This window comes from Cebus imitator, unplaced genomic scaffold (genome assembly GCF_001604975.1).
Source record: "Cebus imitator isolate Cc_AM_T3 unplaced genomic scaffold, Cebus_imitator-1.0 Scaffold10, whole genome shotgun sequence".
In the NCBI taxonomy this organism is placed as follows: domain Eukaryota; kingdom Metazoa; phylum Chordata; class Mammalia; order Primates; family Cebidae; genus Cebus; species Cebus imitator.
In genome coordinates this window covers 662,503-686,283 of record NW_016107325.1, presented here as the reverse complement: position 1 = coordinate 686,283, position 23,781 = coordinate 662,503, and the positions used below count along the sequence as shown (strand labels likewise).

Genomic DNA, 23,781 nt, shown 5'->3' with positions numbered 1-23,781 from the left:
AGGCAATTCTCCTGCCTCAGCCTCCTGAGTAGCTGGGATTACAGGCACGCACCACCATGCCCAGCTAATTTTTTGTATTTTTAGTAGAGACGGGGTTTCACCACGCTGACCCGGCTGGTCTTGAACTCTTGACCTCAAGTGGTTCACCCACCTTGGCCTCCCAAAGTGTTGGAATTATAGGTGTGAGTCTCTGTGCCCAGCCCAAAACAGACTTTAAACCAACAATGATCAAAAAAGACAAAGAAAGATATTACATAATGGTAAGGAGTTCAACAACAAGACCTATGCCTACTAAATATATGTGCACCTAACACAGGAACAGCCAGATTCATAAAGCGAATTCTTAGCGACCTATGACATAATACTCCCACACAATCATAGTGGGAGACTTCAACACCCCACTGACAGTGTTAGACAGATTATTGAGGCAGAAAATTAAAGATAATTAGGACCTGTTCAACACTTGATCAAATGGACCTAATAGACCTCCACAGAACGATTCACCCAAAAACAGTGGAATTTAAATTCTTCTCATTGCCACATGGCACATACTCTTTTAAAATCTACCACACATTCAGACATAAAAGAATCCTCAACAAATTCAAAAAATGAAATTATACTAACCACACTCTTGGACCATAGAGCAATAAAAATTGAAATCAAGACTAAGAAAATCACCTAAAACCACACAATTACATGGAAATTAGGTAACCTGCTCCTGAATGACTTTTGGTTAAATGATGAAGTGAAAGCAGAAATCAAGAGGTTCTTTGAAAGTAATGAGAACAAAGATACAATATATCATAATCTCTGGGACACAGCTAAGGCGATTTCAAAAGGGAAATTTATAGTGCTAAATGCCTATAACAAAAAGTTGGAAAGATCTCAAATTAATAACCTAATATCACAATGAGAATAGCTAGAGAAGGAAGAAGAAACCAACTCCAAAATTAGCTGAAGACAAGAAATAACCAAAATCAGATCTTGAGAGAGTGAGATAGGAAAACCCATGGAAAAGATCATTGAATCCAGGATTTTGTTTTTTAGAAAACAATTAACAAGATAGCTAGACTGCTAGCTACTCTAACAACAGGAAAAGAGAGATGACCCAAATAAACACAATTAGAAATGACAAAGGGGACATAACCACTGACCTCATAGATATACACATAACCCTTAAGGACTACAGTGAACCCCTCTATGCATATAAACTAGAACATCTAGAATAAGTGGATAAATTCCTGGATGCATACACCCTTCCAAGACTGCACCAGGAAGAAATTGAATCCCTATAAAGAACAATTACAAGCTCTGAAATTGAATCTGTAATAGCCCATCAACCATAAAAAGCCCAGGACCAGAAGGTTTCATCATGTATAAAGAAGAGCTGGTACCATTTCTATTGAAACTATTCCAAAAAATTGAGGAGAAGGGACTCCTTCCTAACTCATCCTATGAGGCCAGCATCATTCTGATACCAAAATCTGGCAGACACAACAAAAAAAGAAAACCTCAGGTCAATATCCTTGATGAACATTGATGCAAAAATCTTCAACACAATATTAGCAAGCTGAACCTAGCAATATCTCAAAAAGCTAATCTGTCTTGATCAAGTATGCTTTATCCCTGGGATGCAAGGTTGGTTCCACATACACAAATCAATAAATGTGATTATCATGTAAACAGAACTAAAAACAAAAACCACACGATTGTCTCAATAGATGCTGAGAAGACTTTCGATAAAATTTAGGATCCCTTCATGTTAAAAACCTTAAACCCTCAATAACCCTCAATATGTTCCTCAGGGAACATATTTCAAAATAATAACCACTTATGACAAACCTACAGCTTATATTATACTGAATGAACAACAGCTGGAAGCATTTCCCTGAAAACTGGCAGAAAACAAGCATGTCCACTCTCACCACTCCTATTCAACACAGTATTGGCAAGTATGGTCAGAGCTATCAGGGTAGAGAAAGAAATACAAGGCATTCAAATAGGAAGAGGGGATGTCAAACGATCGCTGTTGGCAGATGACATGATTCTGTATCTACAAAACCCCATAATCTCTGTCCAAAAGCTCATAGATCTGATAAACAACTTCAGCAATTTCAGAATACAAAATTAACGTACAAAAATCAATAACATTTCTTTACCCCAACAACGTCCAAGCCGGAGCCAAATCAATCAAGAACACAGTCCTATTCACAATAGCCACAAATAATAAAGTAAAATAAATAAAATAAAACCTAGAAATACAGCTACTCAGAAAGACGAAAGATCTCTACAATGAGAATTAGAAAACACTGCTCAAAGAAATCAGAGATAACACAACCAAATGGAAAAACATTTCATACTCAGGTACAGGAAGAATCAATATTGTTAAACTGGATATATTGCCAAAAGCAATGTATAATTCAATCTTTTTTGTTGCTGTTGATTTTTTTTGTTTGTTTTTTTGAGACGAAGTCTTGCTCTGTCACCAAGCTGGAGTGCAGTGCTCACTGCAACCTCCACTTCCCGTGTTCAAGTGATTCCCCTGCCTCAGCCTCCTGAGTAGCTGAGACTACAGGGGGTGCCACCATGCCAAGCTAATTTTTTTTTGTATTTTAGTACAAACGTGGTTTCACCATGTAGATTCAATCTTATGTTTATGTAACAACCAGTGATATTCTTCACAAAACTGGAATAAACGATTGTAAAATTTATATAAAACCAAAAAAGAGCCTGCATAGCCAAGAAAATCCTAAGTAAACAGAACAGAGCTGGAGTCATCATACTACCCGACTTCAAACAATGCTACAGGCCACAGTAACCAAAACAGCATGTTACTGGTACAAAAACAGACACACAGAATAGAGCCTAAAAAACGGCCTAGAGATAATACTGCACACCTACAACATTCTGATATTTCACAAAGCTGACAAAAATAAGTAATAAGGAAAGGACTCTATATTCAATAAATGGTGCTGGGATAACTGGCTAGCCATATACAGAAGATTGAAACTGAACCCCTTCCTTACACTACATAAAAAAATCACCTCAAGATGGATTAAAGAGTTAAATGTAAAATGTAAAACTATAAAAACCTTTGAAGACAATCCAGGAAATACCATTCTGGTTATAGGTCCTGGCAAAGATTGTATGATGAATACACCAAAAGCATTGGCAACCAAAACTAAAATTGACAAATGGGATCTAATTAAACTAAAGAGTTTCTGCACAGGAAAAGAAACTATCAATGGAGTAAACAGGCAACCTGTAGAAAGAGAGAAAATATTTGCAAACTATGCCTCTGACAAAGGTCTAATAACCAAAATCTAAAAGAAACTTAATTTTACAAGCAAAAAACGAAGCCACCCCATTATAAAGTGGGCAAAGGACATGAAAAGACGCTTTTAAAAAAGACATACATGTGGCCAATAAGCATATGAAAAAAATGCTCAGTATCACTAATCATTAGAGAAATGTAAATCCAAACCACGAGACACTATCTCAGACAAGTCAGAATGGCTATTACTAAAAAGTCAAAAAATAACAGATGTTGGTGAGGTCCTGAGGAAAAGGAGAGGTTTATATACTGTTAGTGGGAGTGTAAATTAGTTCTACTGTTTGGAAAGCAGTGTAGTGATTCCTCAAATAAATTACAATGGAACTAAAATTAGACCCAGCAATCCCATTACTAGGTATATACTCAAAGGAACATAAATCCCTCTGCCATAAAGACACATGCACACAAATGTTCATTGCAGCACTATCACAATAGCGAAGACATGGAATCAACCTGAGTGCCCCTCAACGGTAGACAAGATTAAGAAAACATTTTACATATACACCATGGAATACGATGCAGCCCTAAAAAAGACTGAGATCATATCCTTTACAGGAGCATGGATGGAGCTGGAGGCCATTATTCTTAGTAAGCTAATGCAGGAACATAAAAACAAATACTGCATGTTCTCACTTATTAGTGGAAGCTAAATAATGCTAACACATGGACACAGAGAGGAGAACAAGAGATACTAGGGCCTACTTGAGGGTGGAGGATAACAGGAGGGAGAGAATCATGAAAAATTTTGGGCATTATGCTTAGCATCTGGGTGACTAAATAATCTGTACACCAAATCCTTGTGACATGAGTTTATCTATATGACAAACTTGCACATGTACCCATGAACATAAAATAATAGTTAAAATAAAATCAGATGCAATCATATACCACAACGCACCAGCAGAATAGCCAAATTAAAAAACAAAGAAAGAAAGAAAGAAAAATTTACATCTAACAAAGTACTAAAAAGAATGCAATGCAGCTGTCATACCCTGATTGTGAGGATGCAAAGTGGTCTGGCCATTTTGAAAGTTCTGTGTCAGTATCTATTAAAGTTGAATATATGACCCAAATAATTCGAGTCCCATGCGTATGGCCAAAGATATGTTTAGATCAGTTTATAAAAGGACATACGAGTGTTCATGGCAACATTTTTCTAATGGCACAATGATTAAACCCATGAATCATAGAACAGATGAATTAATGATGATATATTAACATTGTACAATAATGAGAGCGAATATACTACAACTACATGCAACAATGTGAGTAAGTCTCAAAAACACAACACTAAGTCAAAAAAACCAGACACAAGAGTGTACACTGTATGGTTCCATTTCTATGAAGTTCAAAAATATAAAAAAACTAATGTAGTGTTTAAAGTAAAAATGGTGGTTACCTTGAGGCTGGGTGCAGTGGTTCAGGCATGTAATCCCAGCATTTTGGGAGGCCGAGACAGGCAGATCAACTGAGGTTAGGAGTTTGAGACCAGTCTGGCCAATATGGTGAAACCTCGTCTCTACTAAAAATAAAAAATAATAATAAGAAAAATAGCCAGGTGTGGCAGCTGGCATTTATAATCCCAGCTGCTTGGGAGGCTGGGGCAGGGAGAATTGCTTGAACCCAGGAGGCAGGGGTTGCAGTGAGCCAAGATTGCGCCACTCCACTCTAATCTGGGTGATAGAGTGGGACTCTGTCTAAAAAAAAGAAGAAGAAGAAGAAAAAAAGAATGAAGGTTACCATGAGAAACAGGGAATTGTGGGGAACTGGGGACGGTTCACGAGACCAGATGAGGTGCAAGAAATATTCTATTTGTTGACCCCGGTTAAAGTTAATAGTTTAATTTACTCTGTGAATACTCATGAAGCTGTATATTATGATTTGGATATTTTTTAATGTTATACTTCAATAAAAGGTACTTGAAAAATCTCAGAATATATACAAATACAAAAATATATACAATACAAAATATACTCCTGGTAATTTTTTGGCCCTTGGATGAGATATACTCAAAGAACATAAAAAGGTTAGGCTGGCCACATAAATTCTTAATTAGAAATTAATAATGAGCCAAATGTAAACAATCTTTATGTTACATCACACCCTTGAGCCTCTCTTTATGAACATGTGTAGTTGGAAATTGTTTAGCTATAGCTTGTTGTTGGAGAGATTTTTCAATTAATATATCTATTAAGCAGGGAAGAAACTAATTTGGCTTTTAATAAAATATTGAACTCGAGAATTTCTAACCTGTCTTATTAGATTATTCTTTATACTTGTTGTTCTATATTTCTCTTTCTTTCACTTTCTTTTTTATCTACTGCAAGAAAACATTTCTGTTCACTTTATGGATTTCAGACCTTTTAAAAAAATTCAGATCCATCTGATATTTATCTTGATTTGGATGTCATTCAGAGTGTTTGCAATGAAAGAGATTTTCTATATGCCTCTCTAATATCCAGTATCTGTCACTGCCACTAGACTGGTATGCCCTTGGTTTTATCTTCCCTTTTGATGAAATGTTTCATGAGAATAATACAAGATGCATAATAATGTTCATTAAAATTAACTTAAATTATTAGGTAAGACTGTTAGATTTCAACACCAGGTTTATTTACCTAAATAGAAGTAATAACCTGGTGTAATTTTAAATATGATGATTTTTATAAAACCATTAAAAAAGTGATACAGGTGGTAATTAAAGAAACCCATTTGTGATCTACATATTCATGAAAAACAAAATTTCAGAATCAAACTACTACCCAGATGGGGTCTTCAAAGACTGATTTTTGCTTTAGTGCATCTAGAGCATTCAAATATGCATAAAAACGTTTTTATATTTGTTTTTACTGATGATCAAAGAATGGAAGTGGCAATTTGCCTTTTTTTAGGCAGGTGACTGTAATGAAATACTATTAGAAATTGTAGTATATATTATACCCAGATGTTAGTTTTTTTTTCATTCTCCTGTTATACCCCTCTAAGCCCACCAAAAGTTAACTTTCTGTAGTGCAATCAAAGAGAAAGGTGGCTAGCTTACGTCCACACCCTCATGTGCCTATACTCTGTTGCCTTCTTTAGGTTCATCTTTTCTCTGGGCCTTAATCTTCTGGCCCTTATTTTCTGCAAATATTGTTATGTGTGTGTGTGTGTGTGTGTGTTTTGTGTGTGCACGCGCTCGCATGCGCGCACTAGAGTTAACTGAAAATTTAGCTGTAAAGAACTTCATGCTCCTCACCTTTTCCGCAGGTCTTTTTCTGTTCTCCAGGTTGATAGTCCCTGCTTGTTTCTGTCAGGACTGTTCCCATTTGAGGCTGCTCCTAACCACTCCCTCCACTCCTTTCATTTTTGTAAGGTAGAGCCATTCAGATACGTGTCTGTTTCTCTGTCCTTGTTTAAACTAAGCCTTGGGGGGGGGTCTCAGCATCGAAATTCAAGTGGTCTGTGAAGGTGTTTTGTTAAACAAAATTCCATCTACTCCACAGAGAAATGATGCTTATTTTTTGGAAGCATAGCTGATTTCAATCAGTTATATATTTTTTTCTATTACAAATATATGAACACAAAATGTCTCAGAGAACAATTCCTTCTCACAGTAACTGGTCTCACTGGTGAGACACCCTGCCATTGCTTAACTAGGCAGAGTCTTTTCTTCCATTTACAAGTTTGCCCACATATAACTTTCTTGATCTGTGACTGACAACAGTTAGAAGATAATGTCTTCCACAAACTATTAGTGCCAAAAAAGCAAAGTAAAAAAGGGTGTTTATAAATGTGTTGTGGAATAGAAAAAATCACGGAATCAGATTTTTATTTTCTATATAACTACAAAATTATTTAATTAGTGTTTATATTTAGCTTCTATATGGCATTCAAATTTGGCACACACCAATTGTAAATCAGTAATTCTCATTGGCTGAGTAGAATGGATTTCAGACTCTCAAGGTCTATATGTGTGTGCATATGTCACGTGTGTGTGCATGTGTGTGTGTAAGTTTATGCTTGTGTATGTTCAGAGAAGGCTTCTCTCTACCATACACCAACCAGCCACAATTTAGTACACACCATTGGCAGTTTCCACTGAGAATAACTACTATAATCAATTATCGCATAGTGGTTAGCTCTGAGATCAACTTTTTTTTTACAGTTGTACCCACTGAATGAATTTAGCACTTAAGGTGCAAAATATTAACATTCTTGGTGCTGGTTGTAAAGCCCTAAATTATTATTTGAAAGGATGGTTTTAGCTCACTACTTCTAGCCTTCATGTATATTAGAAAGTCCAACAAGCAAACACAAACACAGAATGAAAAAAACAACTAAGTAATCTTTATCAGTCCCTTCAATAATTAAATTTAAACATTTTATTCATATTTCTTTGAATACGCAATGCTTATACACACAACATAGTTTAAAAGGCATTAGAAAGCATAGAGTAAAAAGGCAAGTCTCCCTTCTATTCCTGTCCCCAGCCATTTCCTTAGAGGGACAAGTGTTTTAGTTCACTTTTTTCATCAACTGTCTATGTATATACAAGCATATCAATCTATCTTGCCTATTGTCTTTCTACTTTTCTGTCTCTCCATAATCTATATGTCTTATAAAACATTCCAAAGCAATATTTAAAAAAATTGCTCCAAAAATGTCATGGTATGGTGTCAGATTTTTTCAGTCTATTACTGATGAATACTTAATTTGTTTTCAAACGCTCACCATTTCAAACAATGCTGCAGTGAACAGCCATATACAAATGTTATTTTGTATATATGTAAGTATAATAGTAGGATAAATTCCTAGAGATGGAATTGTTGAGTATGCTGTATCGCTCTCCAGGGAGGTTATACCAATTAACAGCAGAAACTGCAACGTAGACCTTATTCAGAATTATACTGTAGGGTGTAATTATTATAATTTTATCTTCACCAGTATTCTAAAGAGTATATACTATTTTGCTAATGTAAAATAAAGAAATTGATGCTTGAGCTGGCTCATGACCTGCCTAAAACCATATGACCAGTAATAGGATCCTGCCAAGTCAGAAGTTCTTTCCACCGTAGTCTCTCTCTTAAGGACTTAGAAGAAACCATTATTTTTTGAAGTATCGGGTTATGAATCTGTTGACAGAAGCCAGAAGGCAACTCAAGGACTATCCCTGAGATACAGTTTTACTACATTGAAGAAGATTCTATTCATTTGTCACTATCCTTTAGGTGCATAGAAGCATGTGTGAACGTGTGTATGTGTATATTTGATATTAAATACAAAAAGAAAAACTTCTGAAGATTCGCTGTGGAAGATCACTTCTGCCTCCTCATCTGTAAAACCAAAGGTTGGACTAGACAATCTCCCAGAGCTACATTCTAAATGGAATTAGATCAATTAACATAATAGAATGTGATTTTTCTTAAATTTAAGCCCTGGATGATACATTTTTAAAAGTGTCTTTTATAAACCTTGTTTTGGTTTAACATGTGAAGAGATGATGTTTATCTCTTTTATAGTAATTCAGTATAATTGCTTTCCATTAGGATTATACCATTTCCAAGCATTAGGCATATTAAATGGATGCATATCCAAGAGGGTGTATTGAGAGAGAAGAGGGTATTTGGCTGTCTGAAATTGCCTGGGCATCATAGCATGCTTTACATGATGTTGCTCAAGACGATATGCATTTATCATGTGGCATTTACTTTGTCATGGCATATGTGCTTTAGAAAAACATACTGATAATTGTGTGATTGGTTCTCTTGCATGTTCCAAGAAAGGGTTATAAACTGAGTTGTGCAAAGTACAGCTGTACTTTCACAGATCTTGTTTCCAATTTGTCCTTTACCTAGTTTTTTTCCCTTTCAAATTAGGGTTTAAAACATAAGTAAAGGTTTTGGGAGAACAGTAAAAGTGAAGGCTAGAAATGATTCTCTTTTGCTTTGTCTTCCTAATTTTGGAACTCTGTTTATGAGAAACATTTGCAGAAAAGAGTTTGAAAGCTAATTATTTTATCTCCCCCTGCCAATAATGTGAAGTGAAATACTGTGTAGATTTTACACATTCAAGTTAATACTGTAATTTTTCAATAGTAGATACATTTTTAATTATTTATTTTGGCAAAAAGGGATTGTTTCTTATTTCAAAAAAACATCATAAGTAAAAAAACCATCTTGGCCATTTCTTTAGATTTATGGAATATTCTGCATTCCTACTGTATAGGCAAGTTAATTTTTTCCTCTTATTTAATTTTCTTATGTGTCTGTAGATTCTAAATAAATTCAGGTCACTGGAAAAATTATAAGTGGGGACCACAAAAGTTTAGGAGTCAAATAAATCAAAGCCTGACAAACCCAGAAACAAGAGATAAGGAATAAAAGAATAATAAAAAATATTTCCACTTTCTTTTTTGGCTCTTTTCTTGCTCTTTTTCATAACAAAATATTTTTTTCTGTTCAATTTAGGCAAAACAATATATTTTTCTTCTATGTTTCTCCTAATGAAACTCTGCTTCCAAGAAGAAGAAGAAAACAAACTAGAAGACTGACTTTCTTAATATGGTCTATAGGGAATTTACATATATGAGACATAATTTATCTTAAGAATATTCCACATGCACAAAGGAAAACTGATGACTTAGGTTTACCGCTTTCTTTCCCTTATCTGACTCTAGTATCTTTTATTGAAAATCTCAGACATTACTGAAAAATTACAGGTTCTAAAGGTAAAGGAAGAGAAAAAATCTGGAAAGAAGAAAAGTGTGGCTGACCATATTTCAGATGGGGCAGATGGAGTTGGGATCAAAGAAGGCTAAGTGAGAGCTTGGACTTGCATCCCCACTCACCCACAAAGAGTACCCTCCTGCTTTCTCAGTGGGAAGCCATGACTTTCAACTCCCAGCTATGAGAATGTCATGCATCACACCAAGAACCAGGAAAACCCCAACTTGAATGAGAAAAGAGAGTCAATAGATACTAATATCAAGATAATGCAGATACTGGAATTATCTAATGAAAAGTTTTCAATGATCATTATCAAAATGCTTCAAGGAGCAATTATAAACAGGTTTTATAAGAAATAAAAAAGAAATAAAAGATATATAAAAGAGACTATTTGAAATTTTAGGACTAAATGATACTGTAACCAAAAAACAAAAAACAAAAAATACCAAACCTCAAAACTTAGAAAACCTTACTGGCTGTGCTCTGCATGAAAAAAACAAAAGAAAGGGCCAGTGACCTTGAAGATTGAAAAAACAGGAGTTACCTGACTTGAACGTGAAAGATGAAATGAATAGGAAAAAAAAAAAATCCTCTGAGGCGGATCCAAGATGACCAAATAGGAACAGCTCTGAAGTGCAGTTCCCAGTGAGAACAATGCAGAAGTGAGTGAACACCACATTTCCAAATGAGTTATTACTGCCCACAGACCAGGAGATTCCTGGGCTGAAAAGCACCAGGAGTTTCCAGTATGGCTGTTGCAGCTGGTGCAGCAGGTCTCCCCACAAAAACTCACAGATATCTGGACAGCTGATTCAACTGGTGCCTGGAATGCCTGAGACACAGAGCTACCCATTCAGCTGAAAAAAAGGGGGCTGAAACAGGGAGCCAGGTGACCTGGATCTGCAAGTCCCACCCCCACAAAGACCAGCAATCTGAAACGCTTTGGATTGAACTGTGACTAGGCCAACTCCTTGCTGGGCAGGGCAGCTCTGAAAAAAAGGCAGCAGCATGTCAGGAACTTATAAATAAAGGCCCATCTTCCTAGGACAGAGCACCTGGGAAAAAAGGTGGTTATGAGTTCTGCTGCAGCAGACTTAAATGTTCCTGCCCAGCAGTTCTGAACAGAACAATAGAACTCACAGATCAGCACTTGAGCTCCTATAAGGGACAGATTGTCTCCTCAGCAGCTCCCTGACCCCCGTATATCCAAAGAGTCACCTCATAAAGGAGAGCTCAGGCTGACATCTGGTGGATATCCTTCTGGGACAAAGATAATGAAGAAGAAACTGGCAGCAACCCTTACTGTTCTGCAGCTACCACAGGTACTCCCCAGGCAAGCAAAGTCTGGAGGGGACCTCCAGCATTCCTACACCAGAGGGGCCTGACTGTTAGAAGGAAATCTGAAAAACAGAAAGAAATAACTTCATCATCAACAAAAAGGAAGTCCACTCAGAGACCCCATCTGAAAGTCACCTACTACAAAGAGACAGGTAGATAAATCCACAAAGATGGGAAGAAACCAGCATGAAAAGAATGAAAACACCCAAAATCACGACACCTCTCATCCTCCAAGGGATCACAACTCATCACCAGCAAAGGAACAAAGCTGGATGGAGAATGAGTCTGATGAATTGACAGAATCAGTCTTCAGAAGATGGGTAATAACAAACTTCTCTGAGCTAAAAGAACATGTTCTAACCCAATGCAAAGAAACTATGAGCCTTGAGAAAAGGTTTGATGAAATGTTAACAAGAATAAACAGCTTAGAGAAGAATATGTATGACTTAATGGAGCTGAAAACACAACACGAGAACTCAACTCAATGAAATAAAATGAGAAGACAAGATTAGAGAAAAAAGGGTAAAAAGGAATGAGCAAAGTCTCCAAGAAATATGGGACTATGTGAAAAGACCTAATCTACGTTTGATAGGTATATCTGAATGTGACAGAGAGAATGAATCCAAGCTGGAAAATACTCTTCAGGATATTATCCAGGAAAACTTCCCCAACTTAGCAAGGCAGGCAAACATTCAAGTCCAGGAAATACAGAGAACACTGCAAAAATATTCCTCAAGAAGACCAACCTGAAGGCACGTAATCGTCAGATTCACCAGGGTTGAAATGAAGGAGAAAATGCTATGGGCAGCCAGAGAGAAAGGTCAGGTTACCCACAAAGGGAAGCCCATCAGACTCACAGCAGATCTCTCAGCAGAAACCCTACAATCCAGAAGAGTATGGGGGCCAATATTCAACGTCTCTCAAGAAAAGAACTTTCAATCTAGAATTTTATGTCCAGCCAAACTTCACAGGCAAAGGAGAAATAAAATCCTTTATGAACAAGCAAGTGCTGAGAGATTTTGTCACCACGAGGTCTGCCTTACAAGAGCTCCTGAAAGAAGCACTAAACATAGAAAGGAATGAGCAGTACCAGTCATTCCAAAAACATACAAAATGGTAAAGACCATCAACACAATGAAGAAACTGTGTCAACTAGAGGGCAAAACAACCAGCTAGCATCAAAATGGCAGGATCAAATTCACACATAACAATATTAACCCTAAATGTAAATGGGCTAAATGCCCCAATCAAAAGACACAGACTGGCAAATTGGATAAAAAGCCAAAACACATCGGTGTGCAGTATCCAGGAAACCCATCTCACATGCAAGGACACAAATAGGCTCAAAATAAAGGGACAGAGGAAGACTTACCAAGCAAATGAAGAGAAAAAAAAAAAAGCAGGAGTTGCAATCCTAGTCTCCAATAAAATAGACTTTAAACCAACAAAGATTAAAAGAGACAAAGAAGGGCATTACATAATGGTAAAAATATCAATGCAACAAGAAGAGGTAACAATCCGAAATATATATGTACCCAATACAGGAGAACGCAGATACATAAAGCAAGTTCTTAATGACTTACAAAGAGACTTAGACTCCCACACAACAATAGTGGGAGACTTTAACACTCCACTGTCAATATTAGACAGCTCAATGAGACAGAAAATTAAAAAGGATATCCAGGACTTGAACTCAGACCTGGACCAAGCAAACTTAATAGACATTCACAGAACTCTCCTCCCCAAATCCACAGAATATACATTCTTCTTAGCACCACCATTATACCTACTCTAAAGTTGACCACATAATTGGAAGTAAATCACTCCTCAGCAAATACAAAAGAATGGAAATCATAACAAACAGTCTCTCAGACCGTAGGGCAATCAAATTAGAACTCAGAATTAAGAAACTAATCATAACTGCATGCAACTTCCTGGAAACTGAACAACTGGCTCTTGAATGTTGACTGGATAAACAATGAAATGAAGGCAGAAATAAAGATGTTCTTTGAAACCAACAAGAATGAAGACACAATGTACCAGAATCTCTGGGACACATTTAAAGCATTGTCTAGAGGGAAATTTATAGCAATAAATGCCCACGTGAGAAGCAAGGAAAGATCTAAAATTGACACCCTATTGTCAAAATTGAAAGAGCTAGAGGAGCAAAATAAAAAAAAACCTCAAAAGCTAGCAGAAGACAGGAAATAACTAAGATCAGAGCAGAACTGAAGGAGATAGAGACACACAAAAAAACCTTCAAAAAATCAATAAATCCAGGAGCTGGTTTTTTGAAAAGATCAACAAAATAGACAGACCACTAGCTAGATTAATAAAACAGAAAAGAGAGGATCAAATAGATGAAATAAAAAACAATAAAGGGGATATCACCGCTGATTCCACAGAAATACAAACTACCATCAGAGATTACTACAAATAACTCTATGCACATAGACCCATAAACCTGGAAGAAATGGATAAATTTCTGGACACTTGCACCCTCCCAAGCCTAAACCAGGAAGAAATCAAAACTCTGAATAGACCAATAGCAAGGGCTGGAGTTGAGGCAGCAATTAATTGCCTGCCAACCAAAAAAAGCCCAGGTCCAGATGGGTTCACAGCCAAATTTTACCAGACATACAAGGAGGAGTTGGTACCACTCCTTCTGAAACTTTCCCAAACAATTCAAAAGAAGGGAATCCTTCCAAAATCATTTTATGAGACCAGCATCATCCTGATACCAAAAGCCGGCAGAGACTCAACAAAAAAAGAAAACTTCAGACCAATATCCATGATGAACATAGATGCAAACATCTTCAATAAAATACTGGCAAACCGATTGCAACTGCACGTCAAAAAGCTTATCCATAACTATGAAGTAGGCTTCATCCTGGGGATGCAAGGCTGGTTCAACATATGCAAGTCTATAAACGTAATTCACCACATAAACAGAACCAAAGATAAAAACCACATGATTATCTCAATAGATGCAGAGAAGCCTTTTGACAAAATTCAATGGTGCTTTATGCTAAAAATTCTCAATATAGTAGGTATCGACAGAAAGTATCTCAAAATAATAACTGCAATTATGACAAACCCACAGCCAATATCATAGTGAATGGGCAAAAACTGGAAGCATTTCCTTTGAAATCTGGCGCTAGACAAGGATGCCCTCTCTCACCACTCCTATTCAATATAGTATTGGAAGTTCTCACCAGAGCAATGTGTCAAGAAAAAGAAATAAAGGGTATTCAATTAGGAAAGGAGGAAGTCAAATTGTCTCTATTTGCAGATGACATGATTGTATATTTAGAAGACCCTGTCATCTCAGCCCAAAATCTCCTGAAACTGATAAGCAACTGCAGCAAAGTCTCAGGATACAAAATCAATGTTCTGAAATCACAAGCAATCCTATATACTAATAAGAGACTTAAAGAGAGACAAATAAAGAATGAACTGCCATTCACAATTGGTATAAAGAGAATAAAATACCTAGGAATACAACTAACAAAGGATATAAAGGACCTCTTCAAGGAGAAATGCAAACAACTGCTCAAGGAAATAAGAGAGGACACAAACTGATGGAAAAACGTTCCATGTTCATGGTTACGAAGAATTAATATTGTGAAAATGGCCATACTGCCCAAAGTAATTTATAGATTCAATGCCATCCCCATCAAGCTGCCTATGACCCTCTTCACAGAACTGGAAAAAAACGCCTTAAACTTCATATGGAACCAAAAGAGGGCTTGTATAGCCAAGAAAATTCTAAGCAAAAAGAACAAAGCTGTAGGCATCATGCTGCCTGACTTCAAACTATACTACAAGGCTACAGAAATCAAAACAGCATGGTACTGGTACCAAAACAGAGACATAGACCAATGGAAAAGAACAGAACCCCTGGAGGCAATGCCACACATCTACAACCATCTGATCTTTGACAAACCTGACAAAAACAAGCAATGGGGAAAGGATTCCCTGTTTAATAAATGGTGTTGGGAAAACTGCTAGCAATGTGCAGAAAGCAGAAACTGGACCCCTTCCTGACACCTTACACTAAAATTAACTCCAGATGGATTAAAGACTTAAACATACTGCCTAACACCATAAAAACCTTAGAAGAAAACCTAGGCAAAACCATTCAGGACATAGGCATAGGCAAGGACTTCATGACTAAAATGCCAAAAGCATTGACAACAAAAGCCAAAATAGACAAATGGGATCCAGTTAAACTCCAGAGCCTCTGTACAGCAAAAGAAACAGTCATTAGAGTGAACTGGCCACCAAGAGAATGGGAAAAAAATTTTGCAATACACCCATCTAATAAAGGGCTAATATCCAGAATCTACAAAGAACTAAAACATTCACACTGGGATCTGTTGGGGGGGTATAGGGGTGGGACAGCAGGGTTTAGGGAGGTCGAGGAGGGATAACATGGGGAGAAATGCCAGATATAGGTGATGGGGGCATGGAGACAGCAAACCACATCGCCATGTATGTACCTATTCAACAAACAACCCTGCATGTTTTTCACATGTACCCCAGAACCTAAAGTGCAATGAAATATATATTAAAAAAAAAAGAAATAAAAATCCTCAAGTACAGTTGAGATTATAACAATAAATCTAACATTTGTGTCGCCAGAGTTCCAGAAAAAACAAAAGAAAGAATGTAGGCCTGGAAAAGTATTAGAAAAAACAATGTTTTTTCTGGAAATTCCCCAAATTTGGCAAAAGATATGAACCTAGGTATTCAACTAAATACCACCTTTCCCCCAATAACCGATAGAAGTAAAAAATAAAAAACAAAAAACAAACAAACAAAAAAAAACTAATCAAACCCCAATCAGGATAACCCAAAGAAATCTGGCTAAGTCTTTTCATGATCAAACTCTTAAAAACCAAAGATAAAGGAGGGACTTCAAAAGCAGTGAGTGCAACAGCTTACCTATAAGGCAAAAGAATTTGAATGATAGAGTATTTCTCATTAGATGCCATGGAGACCAGAAGGAAGCACCACAGTATTTTTCAAGTGCTGAAAGAAAATGACTGTCAACTCAGAAATCTGTATCTACTGAAAATATCCTCTAGGAATGAAGGAAATGAAAACATTCTCAGATGAAAGAAAGCCAAGAGAATTTGTTACCAGCAAACGTACCCTAAAATTATGGCTAAAACAACTTCTCTAACCATAAAATAATACAATAAGATATCGTGGAACCCCAGGAAGGAAGAAAAGACAATGTTGAAAAGTGAAAATATTGATCAGTACATTTTATATTTCTTATTCTCTCGAATTTTCTAAATTAATGTTCAGAGATTTCCTGTCTTGGAATTTATTAGCAAACAGTGATCAACTATTTTATGTAATAAGTCACCATGAAGAAGTTCAGATAAACAGTGTTTTCATATACAGATTCAATAGTTGAAGAGTTCTCTAATATCCAGTCAAATCTTGATTTTGGAATCTAGGATTTTAGGGTAGAGGCTACCCTTGTGAATGAAAGGAACTCTTATGTAGGCTAAATCTAAAGAGGGAACAGAGGAACACACACATGTCCCTCTTATGAGGTAAATTCTTTTAAAAAATCACATTTCCCACAAAGCATTTTTGATTTGAGTAAAGTACACAAGCATTGAATGGCTATCCTTTTCTTTCTTTCCCTCCTTTTCTTAGCTTTTATTCTCTCTCTCCTTCTTTTCCCTCTCTTCCTCCTCTTACTCTTTTTTCACCTCTTTGTCTCTGCATCTCTCTCTTAACTGTCTTCATCCACCTCTCTATCCTTTCCCTTCTTCCTCCTATTTTCCCTTACTTACAAGAGAAAAGAGGCAACAACATTCCACTCCAATATCCTATAGCAGAATTTGATTCAAGATCAATATTCTATAGATCTTGAGCCCAGATTGCCTTTTTGTACAACTCAACAGGTACCTTCTTGGACTCAATCAGCTAAAAAAGGACTGTGGGCATATAGTATAGTATGCCCATTTATGTTGAAATAGGCTTATTATTCAAGCATCATTAATAATTAATGTTCATTATTATTAAAAAATGGAAATAACTTTTCTGAATTAGTTTTTATGTGACTTAGGTTCTATATATCCAAATGATTATTTTTTTCCCATTTAAGTCTGGCTTCTCTGCTTGAATCCCACAGTACTAGAATGAAAAGTAATAAAGTAATGAAAAAGTAGAATATAAAATTTTATTGTTCTTCATGGTCTTAGAGCCATTTAACAAAACACAATTGTTAGAGTGTAAGATTACTATGAACCTCGCTAAATGAATTTCTTTAGTACATAAACAATCCTCTTGTCCTGCATGTCTGAGAAGCCCAAATATGTAATTAGTCAATCCCATGTAGTTTCAAAATTGTAACCTTTTGAATTGAATAGAAGAGAGATGTATTATGAATAATGAAGTGTGTAATTTTGGTTACTTTCAGCATAAAACCAACTCTAGGGAAGTCCCAGAGTGTACCCTTGCGTTTACACTAATTAACTCCTTAGACACCAGTGCTCTGTTGGCTTTGGATCAAGTTTGTGATTCAGAAAGGAACAGGTTATTCAGTAATGTTGCAGGAAGCCAGGCATCTTCATGAGAAGGGTTTGGTCTTGTTTCAAACTGAATTATCTAGAAATGAATTGTCTATATTATTTCTCACCATATTGCCTTTGAATGTTTTTGGGCACTCAGTTTACAATGTTGAGAAAGTGATTGATAATCAAGTATTTTAAATGGATAATCAAGATAATCAGGTATTATAAATGGATATTTTGTATGTGCATTTGGGACAGGAAACTATTATCACTTGTTTTGAACAAGTTCACTCAATTCACAATGAGTAATCACTAAAGACAGTGCAGAATTGAATATGGTTGACCTTTTTCAGAGTTCAAGTGTACGGCTAGGGGAGAGGCCTATGGTGAAGAGTTAGAGCTAGAATATGGAAATGTTGGGAGAAGAACAGTTAAATACTGTGAGGAATTATTACATTCCCAATTAGTTCTCAGTTACAAAATACATAAAATTATTCTTTTGAAATAAGATCTTAGAAAAGAAAAAAAAATGTTGATGGCATTCTAATGGCTTGTCAAAGTGGAAGAAATGGATCAAGAAGGTACTAACCATGTTCCTTGTACAAGGTTCTATATATACTATATTATGCATATGGAAGTATGAATTTAATTTTGCTTGTTAATATGGAGTAAAGTACTCTAAGAACAGCTAGGAGGGCTTTTTCCTTCCTCATGCCAATCATTGCAATCTACTTAGAACAATTTTCCTCACCGAAACTCCACCTAATAAGGTGTCATGTTATGACTGATTTATGAGTGTGATTTGAGTACTTCCCAAATCAGATGGAGTGGAAAACAAGTGAGTTTGTGAATCATCGAAGAAGAATTCATTTACTGATGGTATTTTTTCTATCCAAAGGCTTAGATTTAAAATGTTGAAATAACTTCTGCAGGACTCCCAAGCTTTTGCTATAGCTGTTACAACTGTGGCGAAAGTGGCTGTCACACACTGTAGCTGCTGAGTTAGCAGGAGTAGAGTAGCAGCTCTGCTCATCTCATACCACCTGATCCTAGAGAATAATGTTTTCTGTTTCTCATGTTTCACCTTCTCCTGATGTTATGGGGACTTTTCTTTATGTTTCTAAAAGTCAAGACATGTTTCTTTTTTGGAGGTAACTTTCTTGAGTTAAAATGTAGTTAGAACTGTGGCTAACAGCATTGCCTGAAATGTGCTACAAACAGGATTAGACATTCATTTCTCTTTCTTGTATAAGACTCAGTGTTCATTTAGTCTTTCTAAATGAAACCACAACAAACATATGAGTTTTTAACCATTGCAATGTGTAATAAATAAAATGGTGAAAATGTAAATATATCTGAAGAGGCATTAGCCTGTAGTTTTAAATAATAATGAAAATTGTTTAGCAGTCACTAACATGCAAAGAAATGGTTGGACAAAGATGTTTTGCTTGCATTTCAGTCAACTCCCTGATAATAGATGCAAAATTAAATAAGGTGTTGGTGCATGTTTCATTTGAAATGAGTAAAAGAACTGGAAAAAAAATGCAATCAAGCTGATTAAAATGTGTGTCACCCTCCTGTAAGTTAAAATCATTTGCTCACAGAAAAAAGATATTACCCTGTAAAGAGCATTGGTTTTAATAACTATTTATTGAACTCTAACACCCTGTTTGATAAGAGTGTTTCTCCATAATGCTCAGCATTTTAAAGCCTCCAGTGACACCAGAATCACTTTGCTTCAGAAACATAGCAGGTGAATTTTAATTGTCCAGCCAAAGTTGGAATCAGTTCAATAGGACTGTCCTCCATGTTTATCCAATTGCAGGTAATGTCAAGAGGTGAGATGTTTGATGAAGGGGATATGATTTCTCATCTATGAAATGCTATTCTCATTTGGTCCTTTGGGGACTCTAGCTGTCAAAAGGAAAAAAATAAAAGACAAGTTGAAAAGAGAAAATCTTTATCCAAAGAGGACTATAGAAATGCCTATTTAATCTAGGCTTTAAAGAAGATTTTATAATAATGATTAATATTATAAATACTTCATCCTTTCTAAGTAAACCACATTTAGAAAAATACATTGCTGTAGCAATCAACAGGAATTCTGTGATTAATAAGTCTGTAGTGATCACTCCACGTGAACACAGCGTACTGAGAGCTTTTGGGTAGTCACATTTTATGGAAAAACTATTGGCTCCTACTTTGTTTGAGTCTCCAATCTATAGAGTTAGCCCCTCTGCCCTGGTAGCCTATGAAAATCTTTTAGCTCCCTAACGTTTCTATTTCTCACAGAATACCATTGGATGTGTTCTCTCACAGATAAAATACTTTATTTTACAGAATTTTATGCTTTCAAACTGATGTTGACCATGGGAGAAAAAAGTGTGTGAAATTTTCATATAAACAATTAGCTGATTTGGTTTAACAATTAGCCATAATTAAATATACTTTGTACTAGCTATAACTAATATTTTGTGACATCAAAAAATCAAAGTTTAGATATCTAATTTGAAAAAAGGATATAGTATTTGTATCCATTTCAAAGACAGAGGCATACTTAATTATTTACAGATAATTATTTTTGAAAATTTTTAACATTTAAAGAAACTATGTAAAGACCTATTTATCTGGACAGATATTTGGTAATTGATTATAAAATTATATTTAACTAATAAGTCAATCACATAGCTAGATTAGACTTATACCACAAAGGTTTTTTTCTTTTAATCATCCTCCATTAATAATATAGAGTATTTAGGGTTTTATTTTAATTCTTTGCTGCAATTTTGATGACAAGCTCTGTTAGCAACGTTGGTTAAGTTTTTTAAGTGGCCTTGATTTTGTGCAAAGAGTAACCTCACAGAAATTTTATTTTGGAATTGTGTGTGTGTGTGTGTGCAGCAGAGTGTGTGTGCAAGAAGAGATAGAGAGAGTGAGAGAGAGCCATTCCTATCAGTTGATTTTTGAATAGTGCTTTATTCTAGCAATCAGCACTTACAAAGTTAAAAAACCCAACAAACCATAGAATGTCAATAAAGGAAGAAATATATTTTTGATTCTTATGAATAGTGTTCTAAGAACAGAATTACTGAGTAGTTAGGAGACAGAGTTTCTTTTTCATATCTCTAGGACTACTTAAGTGCTTTAGTAATATATACTACTATAGCCATAGCATGGGGTCTCCCCAGTTCTTGGATCACCTTGTTCATTTTTTTTTTTTTTGAAATGGAGTCTTGCTCTATCACCAGGCTGGAGTGCAGTGTTGCAATCTCAGCTCACTGCAACCTCCACCTCCCAGGTTCAAGTGATTCTCCTGCCTTAGCCTATTGAGTAGAGTAGCTGGAATTATAGGCACCCAACACCATGCCTGGCTAGTTTTGTATTTTTTTTTTTCTAGATGGAGTCTTCCTCTGTTGCCCAGGCTGTAGTGTAGTGGCACGATCTCGGCTCACTGCAATCTCCGCCTCCTGGGTTCAAGCAATTCTCTTGCCTCAGCCTCCTGAGTGGCTGGGACTACAGGCGTGAGCCACCTCACCTGGCCTAATTTTGTATTTTTAGTAGAGATGGGATTTTACCATGTTGGCTAGGCAGGTCTTGAACTCTTGGTCTTAAGTGATCCACACACCTCGGCCTCCCAAAGTGCTGGGATTACAGGCATGAGCCACCTCACCCGGCCTCCTTGTTCATTTTTAAATAGCTGCGTAAACCATAAGTGTTAGGAATGCTTTAAAGTATTAATAAAATAAAAGTCTGCTATCAGATTATTTCTTCTGGGAGTAAGGTAACCCCACTTAACAAGTTTACTGATTGAATGAAAGTACTCAAAATGCTAGACCCTTCTAACAAATGACCTAAGAGAAGTCAGCACTTCTGTAAGTGGTGGTAAATTTTTTGTTTATGAACAAGCTTTGTTAGAGTAATGAAGGTGTAATTTAATGAAAAAATTAACACAATTTCAGTACACCTTCTAGGAGCTCTTTATAAGCAAGGTATGAGGCAAATGATCAAGCACACCACAGATGCTTTTTTCTTTTCTTTTAGGAGTGTACAAATATCATGTTTTTTTCTACTTATTCTTATTTTGTAGCCTACCTCCAAAGACTGATTTTTTTTTTTTAAAGCAATGCTTAGTGAAGCAGAGAATTTTATACCAGCCTTATAACTGGGAAAGCCTTCCAGGAGGAGATGAGAATTGAGGCCTAAGACATACGCCTAGCTGTTGGGGAAAACACTCTATCAGGAATCTAAGGCTAAAATACTTCACAGGGAATAGGGTTGTGGAGGATTGGGAACTAACAGATGAACAAGTAACTCTCTGAGTGTTTAAAAAATTATATAAGAAGAATGGATCCCAGCTGTTCTATACTTTATGAAGGCCAGACAAGAAGGAATGGACTGAACTTGAAGCAAGAATTGACAAAGGAGGCCCTTAAGTACTGGAAATGCTCATGAAAGGAGCTCCTGTACTCATCCCTTCATACACACATACACATGCAGCTGTTAATCTCAGTGCATGGAAACCAGGCTGCAAGACCTTTTGAGGCCCTTCACAGTTTTATAGAAATTTGAAAAATAACTGAATTTGGTTATGTGGCTCCATGAACAAAAAATTCTAGTAAATTATGCTGCTTTTCCAAACCCAAGTTCTTTGAAAACAGTCAGGTTATGCATAGTATCACTGGAAAGACAGCCTTCAAAGGCTTGTTGCTTTCTCCTGTAGTGAACCAGGTAGAGACTTGACAGTCAATATGCAGACATCTGGCCACTTGCAAATGTGAGAATCCACTCACTTATTCATTTTATTTTTAAACAGTTATTGAGTGGCTATCTAACTGATAGAGTCTAACTAATTTCAATGAATAAAAGAGAATAAAAATGTCAAAGTATATGCAACTTTGTACGGGTTTATGTACATATATTTTTTATAAATTCAGATTATTTTACTCTTTTGTACACAGTTTAGCTCTCAGTCCCAGTTACTGTAGATAAGACTGAAAAGAAATGGATAAAGATTTATTACATTATACATAGAGTTTTATGTTCTAATTTGTTAACATAATTTTTAAGCATTGCCTATTTCACCAAAATGACATTGAAAACAAGATTTTACTTGGTGGATACTAATTAGTGCTTTCTTCTATGTTAGACATTAAGCTGCTTTCAATTTTTCATTGCAATAAACAATCCTTAGAATAGAAACATAGTAGGAGAGCTACTAAGCCAAAGGGTAGAAACATTTTTAATGCTGCCAGATTGCCATCCAGAAATTCCATCAAGTGTATGAAAGTGTCTTTTTCATTGTAACTTACCAACGTTGACTGTTCACAGTATAGCACTCAGAGTCTGGAATAACATTAAATGGTTTCTGATTTGAACAGGACTGATGAAATTATTCAGCATTAGGCATATTATCACGGGTGTATGGGATTATTTTCCATGATTTTAAATTAAAAAAATCCTTTAGAAATTCCTTTGATTTTACACACATTCATTCACCAATTTGACAAATATTAACTGGCTAGTCAATAAGTTCCTACTGTGTGACAGGCTTTGACCTCTATTAACAGAATTGATGGGCTGGGCGTGGTGGCTCTCGCCTGTAATTCCAGCACTTTGGGAGGCTGAGGCGGGCGGATCATGAGGTCAAGAGCTCGAGACGATCCTGGCCAACATGGTGAAACCTCTCTTTACTAAAAATACAAAAATTAGCTGGGGGTGGTGGAGCACGTCTGTAGGCGCAGCTACTGCGGCGGCTGAGGCAGGAGAATCGCTTGAACTTGGGAGGCAGCAGCTGCAATGAGCTGAGATGCTGCAGCTGCACTCCAACCTGGTGACAGAGTGAGATTCGATCACAAAAAAAAAA

The 23,781-nt window shown here is 36.2% G+C and overlaps 1 long non-coding RNA gene across 1 annotated transcript in view; it reads right to left on the bottom strand.

Annotated features, from left to right (window-relative positions):
- Positions 1 to 23,419: 23,419 nt before the first annotated feature.
- LOC108316911 overlaps positions 23,420 to 23,781 on the bottom strand; it is an 11,921-nt gene continuing 11,559 nt past the window's right edge. Inside the window, exon 3 of the long non-coding RNA XR_001830500.1 lies at positions 23,420 to 23,436. This is a non-coding gene — a long non-coding RNA (uncharacterized LOC108316911). The remainder of the gene's footprint in view (positions 23,437 to 23,781) is intronic.